We start from the raw sequence: 10,778 nt of genomic DNA on the forward strand, positions 1-10,778 counted from the left end.
TAGTCCCCCATTCGGATCTCCGGGCGGGGACTACTCAAGAGGATGTCGTTATCAGGAGAAAGAAAACTGGCGTTCTACGGATCGGAGCGTGGAATTTCAGATCCCTTAATCGGGCAGGTAGGTTAGAAAATTTAAAAAGGGAAATGGATAGGTTAAAGTTAGATATAGTGGGAATTAGTGAAGTTCGGTGGCAGGAGGAACAGGACTTTTGGTCAGGTGACTACAGGGTTGTAAACACAAAATCAAATGGGGGAAATGCAGGAGTAGGTTTAATAATGAATAGAAAAATAGCAATGCGGGTAAGCTACTACAAACAGCATAGTGAACGCATAATTGTGGCCAAGACAGATACGAAGCCCACACCTACTACAGTAGTACAAGTTTATATGCAAACTAGCTCTGCCGATGACGAAGAAATTGAAGAAATGTATGATGAAATAAAAGAAATTATCAGATAGTGAAGGGTGACGAAAATTTAATAGTCATGGGTGACTGGAATTCGGTAGTAAGAAAAGGGAGAGAAGGAAACGTAGTAGGTGAATATGGATTGGGGCTAAGAAATGAAAGAGGAAGCCGCCTGGTAGAATTTTGCACAGAGCACAATTTAATCATAGCTAACACTTCGTTCAAGAATCATAAAAGAAGGCTGTATACATGGAAGAAGCCTGGAGATACTGACAGGTTTCAGATAGATTATATAATGGTAAGACAGAGATTTAGGAACCAGGTTTTAAATTGTAAGACATTTCCAGGGGCAGATGTGGACTCTGACCAGAATCTATTGGTTATGACCTGTAGATTAAAACTGAAGAAACTGCAAAAAGGTGGGAATTCAAGGAGATGGGACCTGGATAAACTGAAAGAACCAGAGGTTGTACAGAGTCTCAGGGAGACCATAAGGGAACAATTCATAGGAATGGGGTAAAGAAATACAGTAGAAGAAGAATGGGTAGCTTTGAGGGAAGAAGTAGTGAAGTCAGCAGAGGATCAAGTAGGTAAAAAGACGAGGGCTAGTAGAAATCCTTGGGTAACAGAAGAAACATTGAATTTAATTTATGAAAGGAGAAAATATAAAAATGCAGTAAATGAAGCAGGCAAAAAGGAATACAAGCGTCTCAAAAATAAGATCGACAGGAAGTGCAAAATGGCTAAGCAGGGATGGCTAGAAGACAAATGTAAGGATGTAGATACTGCCTACAGGAAAATTAAAGAGACCTTTGGAGACAAGAGAACCACTTGTGTGAACATCAAGAGCTCAGATGGAAACCCAGTTCTAAGCAAAGAAGGGAAAGCAGAAAGGTGGAAGGAGTATATAGAGGGTCTATACAAGGGCGATGTACTTGAGGACAATATTATGGAAATGGAAGAGGATGTAGATGAAGATGAAATGGGAGATACAATACTGCGTGAAGAGTTTGACAGAGCACTGAAAGACCTGAGTCGAAACAAGGCCCCCGGAGTAGACAACATTCCATTGGAACTACTGTCGGCCTTGGGAGAACCAGTCCTGACAAAACTCTACCATCTGGTGAGCAAGATGAATGAGACATGCGAAATACCCTCAGACATCAAGAAGAATATAATAATTCCAATCCCAAAGAAAGCAGGTGTTGACAGATGTGAAAATTACCGAACTATCAGTTTAATAAGTCACAGCTGCAAAATACTAACGCGAATTCTTTGCAGACGAATGGAAATATAGTAGAAGCCGACCTCGGGGAAGATCAGTTTGGATTCCGTAGAAATGTTGGAACACGTGAGGCAATACTGACCCTACGACTTATCTTAGAAGCTTGATTAAGGAAGGGCAAACCTACGTTTCTAGCATTTGTAGACTTAGAGAAAGCTTTTGACAATGTTGACTGAAATACTCTCTTTCAAATTCTGAAGGTGGCAGGGGTAAAATACAGGGAGCGAAAGGCTATTTACAATTTGTACAGAAACCAGATGGCAGTTATAAGAGTTGAGGGACATGAAAGGGAAGCAGTGGTTGGGAAGGGAGTGAGACAGGGTTGTAGTCTCTCCCCGATGTTATTCAATCTGTATATTGAGCAAGCAGTGAAGGAAACCAAAGAAAAATTCGGTGTAGGTATTAAAATCCACGGAGAAGAAATAAAAACTTTGAGGTTCGCCGATGACATTGTAATTCTGTCAGAGACAGCAAACGACTTTGAAGAGCAGTTGAACGGAATAGACAGTGTATTGAAAGGAGGATATAAGATGAATATCAACAAAAGCAAAACGAGGATAATGGAATGTAGTCGAACTAAGTCAAGTGATGCTGAGGGAATTAGATAAGGAAATGAGACACTTAAAGTAGTAAAGGAGTTTTGCTATTTGGGGAGCAAAATAACTGATGATGGTCGAAGTAGAGAGGATATAAAATGTAGACTGGCAATGGCAAGGAAAGCTTTTCTGAAGAAGAGAAATTTGTTAACATCGAGTATAGATTTAAGTGTCAGGAAGTCGTTTCTGAAAGTATTTGTATGGAGTGTAGCCATGTATGGAAGTGAAACATGGACGATAAATAGTTTGGACAAGAGGAGAATAGACGCTTTCGAAATGTGTTGCTACAGAAGAATGCTGAAGATTAGATGGGTAGATCACATAACTAATGAGGAAGTATTGAATAGGATTGGGGAGAAGAGGTGGCACAACTTGACCAGAAGAAGGGATCGGTTGGTAGGACATGTTCTGAGGTATCAAGGGATCACCAATTTAGTATTGGAGGGCAGCGTGGAGGGTAAAAATCGCAGAGGGAGACCAAGAGATGAATACACTAAGCAGATTGAGAAGGATGTAGGTTGCAGTAGGTACTGGGAGATGAAGAAGCTTGCACAGGATAGATTAGCATGGAGAGCTGCATCAAAACAGTCTCAGGACTGAAGACCATAACAACAACAGGACGTAGATAGCCATAAAATCGTATTTACTTATTATCTCAAAAACATTTGGTCAGAAGGAGCTTTCAAACCAAAATCTTTAATACCGCGAACTTAATTATTATTTTTGCTGCATTTACTTTAATAATGGATCATAACTTAATTTTTACTAAGCGTGTGACGCAAGTATGAGAAAACCACATTTTATTTTATGCTTCCATAAAGTCTCTCCTTCGCCTACGAACTCAGAGACAACGTGAAGTATATATAGGGTGTAAACGATTATTGTTTACAACGTAGCATAGCTACGTAGTGGAAGTCGAAACGAAGAATTTTATACAAGACACTTGTGGTCTATTAAGTTGGGAAACAGCCACCAACAGGTTTACAAGACTACATGAGCTATAGCCCATGCGCGTCGCGTGAGATTTTCATGTTCTCTTCCCCAGCCCTCTACACATCGTCATCGATTGTTTCGCAACTGTTGCTTGCATTCGCTTGTTATTTCTTCACTGCCTAATTATTACATGTTTGTCTGTTTGTTGTATCTGCTCGTAACGGGCAACACATCGTCCGTAATTGGCGAGCAGTCTGTACTCGAGGCCGGTTTTCCGTGCGCCACCCTATATTATTTCCCTGCGAATAGCCACACAACGAGAGGTTCTGCAGAATCACTGAAATTACTTCTAAAAGTGTGTAAGAATTCTGTAATGAATAAAAACTCTATACTCCAGGGGGGGAGGCAAGTGCCCCCTCTCGGTGCTCTCCATCCTTCAGTCACCTTCACTGCTAGTTTTCAGTTTCTCGTCTGCAGAATCACAGAAATTACTTCTAAAAGTGTGTAAGAATTCTGTAATGAATAAAAACTCTATACTCCAGGGGGGAGGCAAGTGCCCCCTCTCGGTGCTCTCCATCCTTCAGTCACCTACACTGCTAGTTTTCAGTTTCTCGTAAGAACCATATACCAAGCACAAATGAACGGTTAACGAGTAAAAATGAACGGTTCCCAAAAAAGAACGATCAGCAGTGAACTAGTTCCCAAGGATGAACGAGTTTGCCCATCTCTAATCTCAACCCCCTCGTATTCTTACGGATTTATGGACAATCGTGCAGGATTCGTGGTGTCAGTTCCCTCCAGCACTACTTCAGACGTTAATCGAGTCCATGCCACGTCGTGTTGAGCCACTTGTGCTCGCTCGCGTGGGCCCTACACAATATCATCAGTTTCTTTGGCTCTTCAGTGTAGATCGTACGTTATTTTTGATCGTACCATTCCGCGCATCAGTTAACAAGAGAGCCAACTGTCGTGATTAAGGAAAGAAGCAAAAGTGTGTTTCAGAAAGTGATACGGACGTATGAGAAACGAACACACGCTGTGCGGAGACAGCGTGCTGCCACGACCGCTGGCGGGCGGTGATTATCCACGTACGCGGCCTCGGATTGAAATCTGCATCACAAAGGCTACGAAGAAGTGAATTACGTTTCGCCAGCCGGAGCTGCGAGCCCGACTGGCAGTTCCGATATGCGGAATGCTAATTTCCTGCCTGACTCTTCGGCACAAAGTTAGCGGCCTCGCCGATAAATCATCGAAATAAAATTGTCGGGTCGGCTGCGGCGACGGCAGCGCGCAGCCTGGTAGACACGGGCGGCGCGCGGCGTGACAACCAACGCGTGCTCGCGTAATTACATCGCTCGCTCATTTTGTGCACGTACTTCATACATGTTAAATGAAATTCTGCACTTTGTGTAACTATAGACCTCGCGGGACTATGGGGAGGGACTGAAAAAAAAAAAAAAAGAGGAGGAAGAAATAAAATGCGGCACGTTGAATACGTTTTGTGTGCGGCTTGAATAATGGACAGTGTCATTACGAAACAAATGTGTGTGTGTGTGTGTGTGTGTGGACACACGTGCGCGCGGCGCTGTGTGGGCGTGGGAAAGCGGTCGTGTCCATTGGAGAGGAAAGGGTGGGGGGCATTCCAGTGTGTCAGCTCGCCGGCCGTTGCAATAACTGGCGGCCGGCGCTGTCAGTCGGCGAGTGCGACGAATGGCCCGCCGCCACTCTTGCGTCGCATTGGAGGCGCGGCCGCACGCAGTGTGGCAGCGTGTGCGCGTGTGTGTGTGTGAGCGATGCAGCGGCTAATGCGGCGCCGCGCGCTGATGTAGTACACGGCGTGTCAGCGTAAACACAGCCGGCCGCGCTCGGCAAAAGAGCGCGAGCGGGCCGCTTTTGTCTGCGCCGCCCGCCGGCCAGCTTCGTCAAGCGCCGCGCAGGTCCGTTCACCGCTGTCATTGTTCCCCCAACCCCTCGCGCCGGAATGCGGAAATTGAAAGGCATCTGGCAAGTGCTGAGACCGCGCGTGACCTTCCGTGAAATGAAATGTCGTGTCGCTGGAGCCTCCCGTCGAGTAGGCCGGTCGCCAGGTGCAAGTCTTCTTCACTTGACGCCACTTTGCGTGTCGATGAGGATGATACGATGAAAGAAAACATAACATCCAGTCCCCCAGAGGAAAAACTCTTCGACCCAGTCGGCCATCGAACCGCATTCTGCCGCACTGATCATTCAGCCTTTATTTTTTTCTCACGAAAGGACAGACACCGTCAGCCTTAGGCTAAGATACATTTTTTTTTGTAATTCTTGGAACTTGTTACTTAATTTACTTATAACAGACTTGAATGAACTGTGATAGATGCCCAAACAACAGGGGACTGACGTACTAGAACATGTACTGAAATCATGAAGTAGTGCATTGATAAAGTCTAGTTACTAGCCGAAATCTAGGTTTGCTTCAATAAAGCCTGAAAGGAAAGGACGAATGACTGCTGTGCTCCATCATTTTGAAAGTCATATTACAGTCGTTGAGTGCTTTCACGTTTCTAATGGAAGGTAATTTGAATACTCCTGAAGAGAACCATGGCGAGAATACCACAAGGAGTGGTTAACTCAACCGCTACCTTAACAACGAAATACAAGGTTCAACATGATGATGATGATGAAGTCCCATACTCTTTGACAGAGCGTAGGGGAACGATGCGGGAAACCCGCACCGCCTTACTAGGCAAGGTCCTAGTGGAAGTGATTTGCCATTGCCTTCCTCCGTCCGTAATGGGGATGAATGATGATGATGAGGACGACACATCAACACCCAGTCATCTCGTGGCAGGTAAAAAAAACAAAAACCTGACCCCGCCGGGGGTCAAACCCAGCAACCCGTGCTCGGGAAGCGAGAACGCTACCGCGAGTCCACGAGCTGCGGACCGGTTAACTCACCCGCTACCTTGACAACGAAATACAAGGTTCAACATATTGGCGAGTAATTCGCGATACCATGGCAGGCGCAAACACTTCCAGTATGCAGTGGCCATGCATTGGTGGAAGGTGCGTGGATCTCCATCGCCCCCTCCAACCACAAAGTAATCAAGTTAATGGCATAACAACCATCTGACTTTGCTAGCGGAGAGTAGGATTCTGGACCCAGTAGGATATCAGCCGAAAAGATAGTCTCAACGGATCTAGTTAGAAAAGCTAACTATTTTTCAAACCAGTGCCATTTCGCTTTGTGACCATGATAGGTAAATCTATATTGTAGCGTGTTTATGGCGGGTCAGCGACTACACTGATCCGTGATAACAAGTCCAATACGAAATGGACGCTCATTGGCGGACAACAGATTGTGTACCATATGATGCCACGAAAACGCCCCCACCATTCGTAAAACAGGAAGGCTCAGATGAAATCTCATCTTGTTCCAAGAAGTTTGTGGTGATGTCCGTTCAGCTGGCGCATTAACGTAAATGTGGTAGTAAGACGCTGCAACTGTAGAATACCCGCCCCCAAATAACTGACAGCAACACAAAATTCAAGGACATGTCTTAATTGGAAATTCACTCGACCAGCATCGACAGGCGGACCAAGGCAGCCCAGCCGCAGATAGAAAATAACCGAGACGCGAATGTGTGGATTGCGTGAGAGACAGTCAGCATGGTGAGCCCAACGAATAACATAGACGCTTTCCTTTTAATGTCGGAAAGTCCCAAAACCCCGAGAGAACAGCACGCGCAACCACCTCGTATCGTAATAGGAAAATCTGGTACTTCCGGCCGGCCGGGATGGCCGAGCGGTTCTAGGCGCTACAGTCTGGAATCGCGCGACCGCTACGGTCGCAGGTTCGAATCCTACCTCGGGCATGGATGTGCGTGATGTCCTTAGGTTAGTTAGGTTTAAGCAGTTGTAAGTTCTAGGGGACTGATGACCTCAGAAGTTAAGTCCCATATTGCTGAGAGCCATTTGAGCCATTTTTTTTATACTTCCCTAAGAAACGACTAGATAGCTGTTTTAGTCTCCTAGCCGGCACCGCAGTAAGGGGAAAGATCTGAACGATGTAATATGCTTTGCACAAGACGTCGGTGTTTAGAATACTAGCTTTCTGAAGCAGGTTAAGCGAGTGCCGTTTATGTTCCAGGATTGCTCCGCGTATCTTTTCCTTAATCGACTTCCAATTAAGTGGAGCCATTTGGCGTCGAGAACGGTCAATTGCGACTCCCAAAGATTTATGTCCATCGACCATCGTCGCCCACGAAATGACAGCATTATCAGGACCCCGTAATTTTATTAATTGAAATTTGCCTTCATGGTGAGAGCACCAGACGCATGGCGAAAAGATATCCAACGTAGCCTTGAGCAATGGGATCTCAGCTGGAGAACGCGGTAACACCATGACATCATCCGCGCCTGCGCGCACCGAGATGGCCTTGCCCGAGAGTATCCACCCTTGTAAACGAGCGACGATTCTTCGAAGAAGAGGCTCAAGTCATAGCATAAACAATGACACTGAAAGCGAACTTATCTGAGGGAAACCCTAGAGATGGTAATAGTGTGTGTCAGTTGGCCATTGACAGCCACCCAAGCTTGGATTTCTGTATAGAAATTGTACAAGACCCTGCGTGCGTCAATTGTGAGCCCAGTAGCTTCCAGAACCTGGAACAGAAAGCCATGGCTGACCAGGTCGAACGCCTTGTGGAATTCCAAATACACCCGAGCACCAGGAACAGAAGTAACAGCGTCCACCGATATTATATCGCGACGTTCTGCTACTGGGCTCAAAGTAGTACGACCAGGAATACAACTTTGACGGTCAACAACTTATCTCAGCAACGCAAACAGCCGTCTATTCGCCGACCTCGCCACCGTCTTATAATCAGAATTTAAGAAGGTAGTCGTGCGAAATTTATCAGTTTCTGTCTGAGCAGAACTTTTAAGAACTAATACAATTTTGCCAACTTTGACTCGGGCTCATATGCTCCTCTCAACACTTCATTCAAAAGCAATGTAAAAGTACTATCAAATAAAGGCCAGAAACGAACATAAAACTCCTTAGGCAGACCATCCAAGGCTGGCGATATGTGAGACGGCGATCTGACCATAAGGTCATAGACATCGTCACATTGAAAAGCTTTTGAAAACGCATCATTAGGAGCTGGTGTACGTCAACGATCCAGAGCCTGAACAAACAAATCAGATGTCGTATCGACACGAAGGGATACACCATACAGCCCAACATGGAATTGATCTAGCGAATGCAATAATTCCTTTTGTGCGGTCACAACATTGCTGTTCTCTGTCTTGAGGAACGTGATACACCCACGTCGATGGAGGGTGATGTCGAGTGAGATGAAATAAGAAGTGAATTCATCCGTTAACCACGGAACGTGATTTGAATCGCGTCTCTGACCTTTCCATTTGACACTGCTCCAACCGTACAGTTGCTCCGCTACATGCCAGACTTCTGCATACCATTGTAGAGGCTGATCGGCAATTTCATAAAGGTCACATAATAGAGAGTAGTAAAATTCTGTCCTCCGAAATACCTGCGCTCTATCAGCGCAGAATCGTATCAACGTTTGTCTGAGCCTCGGCTTTGCCAATTGAACCCAGCATTCCAAAATAGAGGCATATCGTACAGTTGAACAGACAATCCGGTCCAACACTTCCACGGATCACCTCATCGAGAGAGAGATCCTCCACGTGTGCCACATTCCAATCACCCCCTCTGTGTATTAACTGTCTTATGCCCTGGTTCCGTAACCTCGGTCGTATATGTCCTAGGGCATAGCAGAAGACCACTATGTGTTCAGATGCGCCATTCTCACAACATGCACAAGTGTTAGTCTGTTTTAGGCCAAACCTGTGCAGGTACACAGGACATCGCCCGTGGCCCATCAAAAAGTGCACCATGCCGCGTCTTGGGTTTATGTACTTCAAATTCATCCAGACTCGTCTTCCCTTGTCGGCTGTGTCCTATTCCGTCTGACATGTACCACTCCTCCACTTATATGAATGCGTGGTGTCTGTTTTTTTTTTTTTTTCTTTTGACGTGCCGGAAGGAACAGACACCACGCTGTTCCACATTACATGCAAATTGAACATAGAGAAGGGGAGAAAGGAAAGAAGGAAAGGGAGGGGGATCACAGTTGCCAGCTGCATCAGGACGTTATGCGGAACAAGCAGCGACGACTAAAAATGTATATAGGACCAGGATTCGAAACTGGAATTTCCTACTTACCAGGGAGGTGTGTTAATCACTGTGTCATCCACGACACAGTGTTATCGCAACTGCATGGACTATCTCAGCAAATGGTTCAAATGGCTCTGAGGTCATCGGTCCCCTAGAACTTAGAACTACTTAAACCTAACTAACCTAAGGACAGCACACACATCCATGCCCGAGGCAGGATGCGAACCTGCGACCGTAGCAGTCACGCGGTTCCGGACTGAAGTGCCTAGAACCGCACGGCCACCGCGGCCGGCCTATCTCAGCACAAATACGTCTGATTTCCTGTGGAAATCTCGGAGATCGAACATGGAGGAAATGGGCAAGGACTGCGGATTGGTGGCGTTCAAAGAGACTATGTATCGGCCGTCAGGGCATGCCGATATAGTCCGCGCAGTTGCTACAATACTGTGTCCCGGATGGCGCAGTGGTTAACGCACCTGTCTAATAAACAGGAGATCCCGGGTTCGAATCCCAGTCCAGTAGACGTTTTCACTCGTCGCCGGTCCCGATGCAGCTGACAGCAGTGATCCGCCCCCTTTCTTTTCCCTGCTTCCCATCTCGACCTTCAATTTACATAATTCTCCACTTGTTTAATTTAGGTTTGTCGGTTATGCCCTTTCGAGTTATTTCTGCTATTTTGTCGCGTCTTCCTCTCCTCAGGCCAGTAGGTCGCCATTAACCCGACTTTGGAAATCTGATTCTGTAACTCAGTAGAAAAGCTTTTATTAAACTACACAGAGCAAGAAAAGTTTTGTATCACCCCGGTACCTAGAACTCCTGAAGTTAGACGTTGACTGTGGATACTGTATCACAGACATAGTCCCTTTGACTCTTCAGAGATGTCGCTATAACCACGCAAAGAGGTAAACAACCACGCATGCGCAGTGCCTATTAGACGGAGCGGTCCGACAGCCAGTCAGTTCCAGTCATTCCACCAGGAAGAAGGAACACGGCTCGTGTTGTCTGTAGTTCAACCATGCCTAGACGGTCAATGCCGCTGTTCGACCGCGTCAGCTTTGTTACTTTGTACCAGGAAGGGCTCTCTACAAGGGAAGTGTTCAGGCGTCTCGGATTGAACCAAAGCGATGTTGTTCGGACATGGAGGAGATACAGAGACACAGGAACTGTCGATGATATGCCTCGCTCAGGCCGCCCAAGGGCTACTATTGCAGTGAATGACCGCTACCTACGGATTATGTCTCGGAGAAACGCAGACAGCAACGCCACCATGTTGAAAAATGCTTTTCGTGGAGTCACAGGACGTCGTGTTACGACTCAAACTTTGCGCAATAGGCTGCATGATGCGCAACTTCACTCCCGACGTCCGTGGCGAGGTCCGTCT

General features: G+C 46.2%; 1 non-coding gene across 1 annotated transcript; it reads left to right on the top strand.

Annotated features, from left to right (window-relative positions):
* The first annotated feature begins 9,846 nt into the window (after positions 1 to 9,846).
* Trnai-aau (transfer RNA isoleucine (anticodon AAU)) lies at positions 9,847 to 9,919 on the top strand. Its single transcript has one exon. It is a non-coding gene; the product is annotated as a tRNA-Ile (tRNA).
* Positions 9,920 to 10,778: the final 859 nt, after the last annotated feature.

This window comes from Schistocerca nitens, chromosome 5 (genome assembly GCF_023898315.1).
Source record: "Schistocerca nitens isolate TAMUIC-IGC-003100 chromosome 5, iqSchNite1.1, whole genome shotgun sequence".
Taxonomy (NCBI): domain Eukaryota; kingdom Metazoa; phylum Arthropoda; class Insecta; order Orthoptera; family Acrididae; genus Schistocerca; species Schistocerca nitens.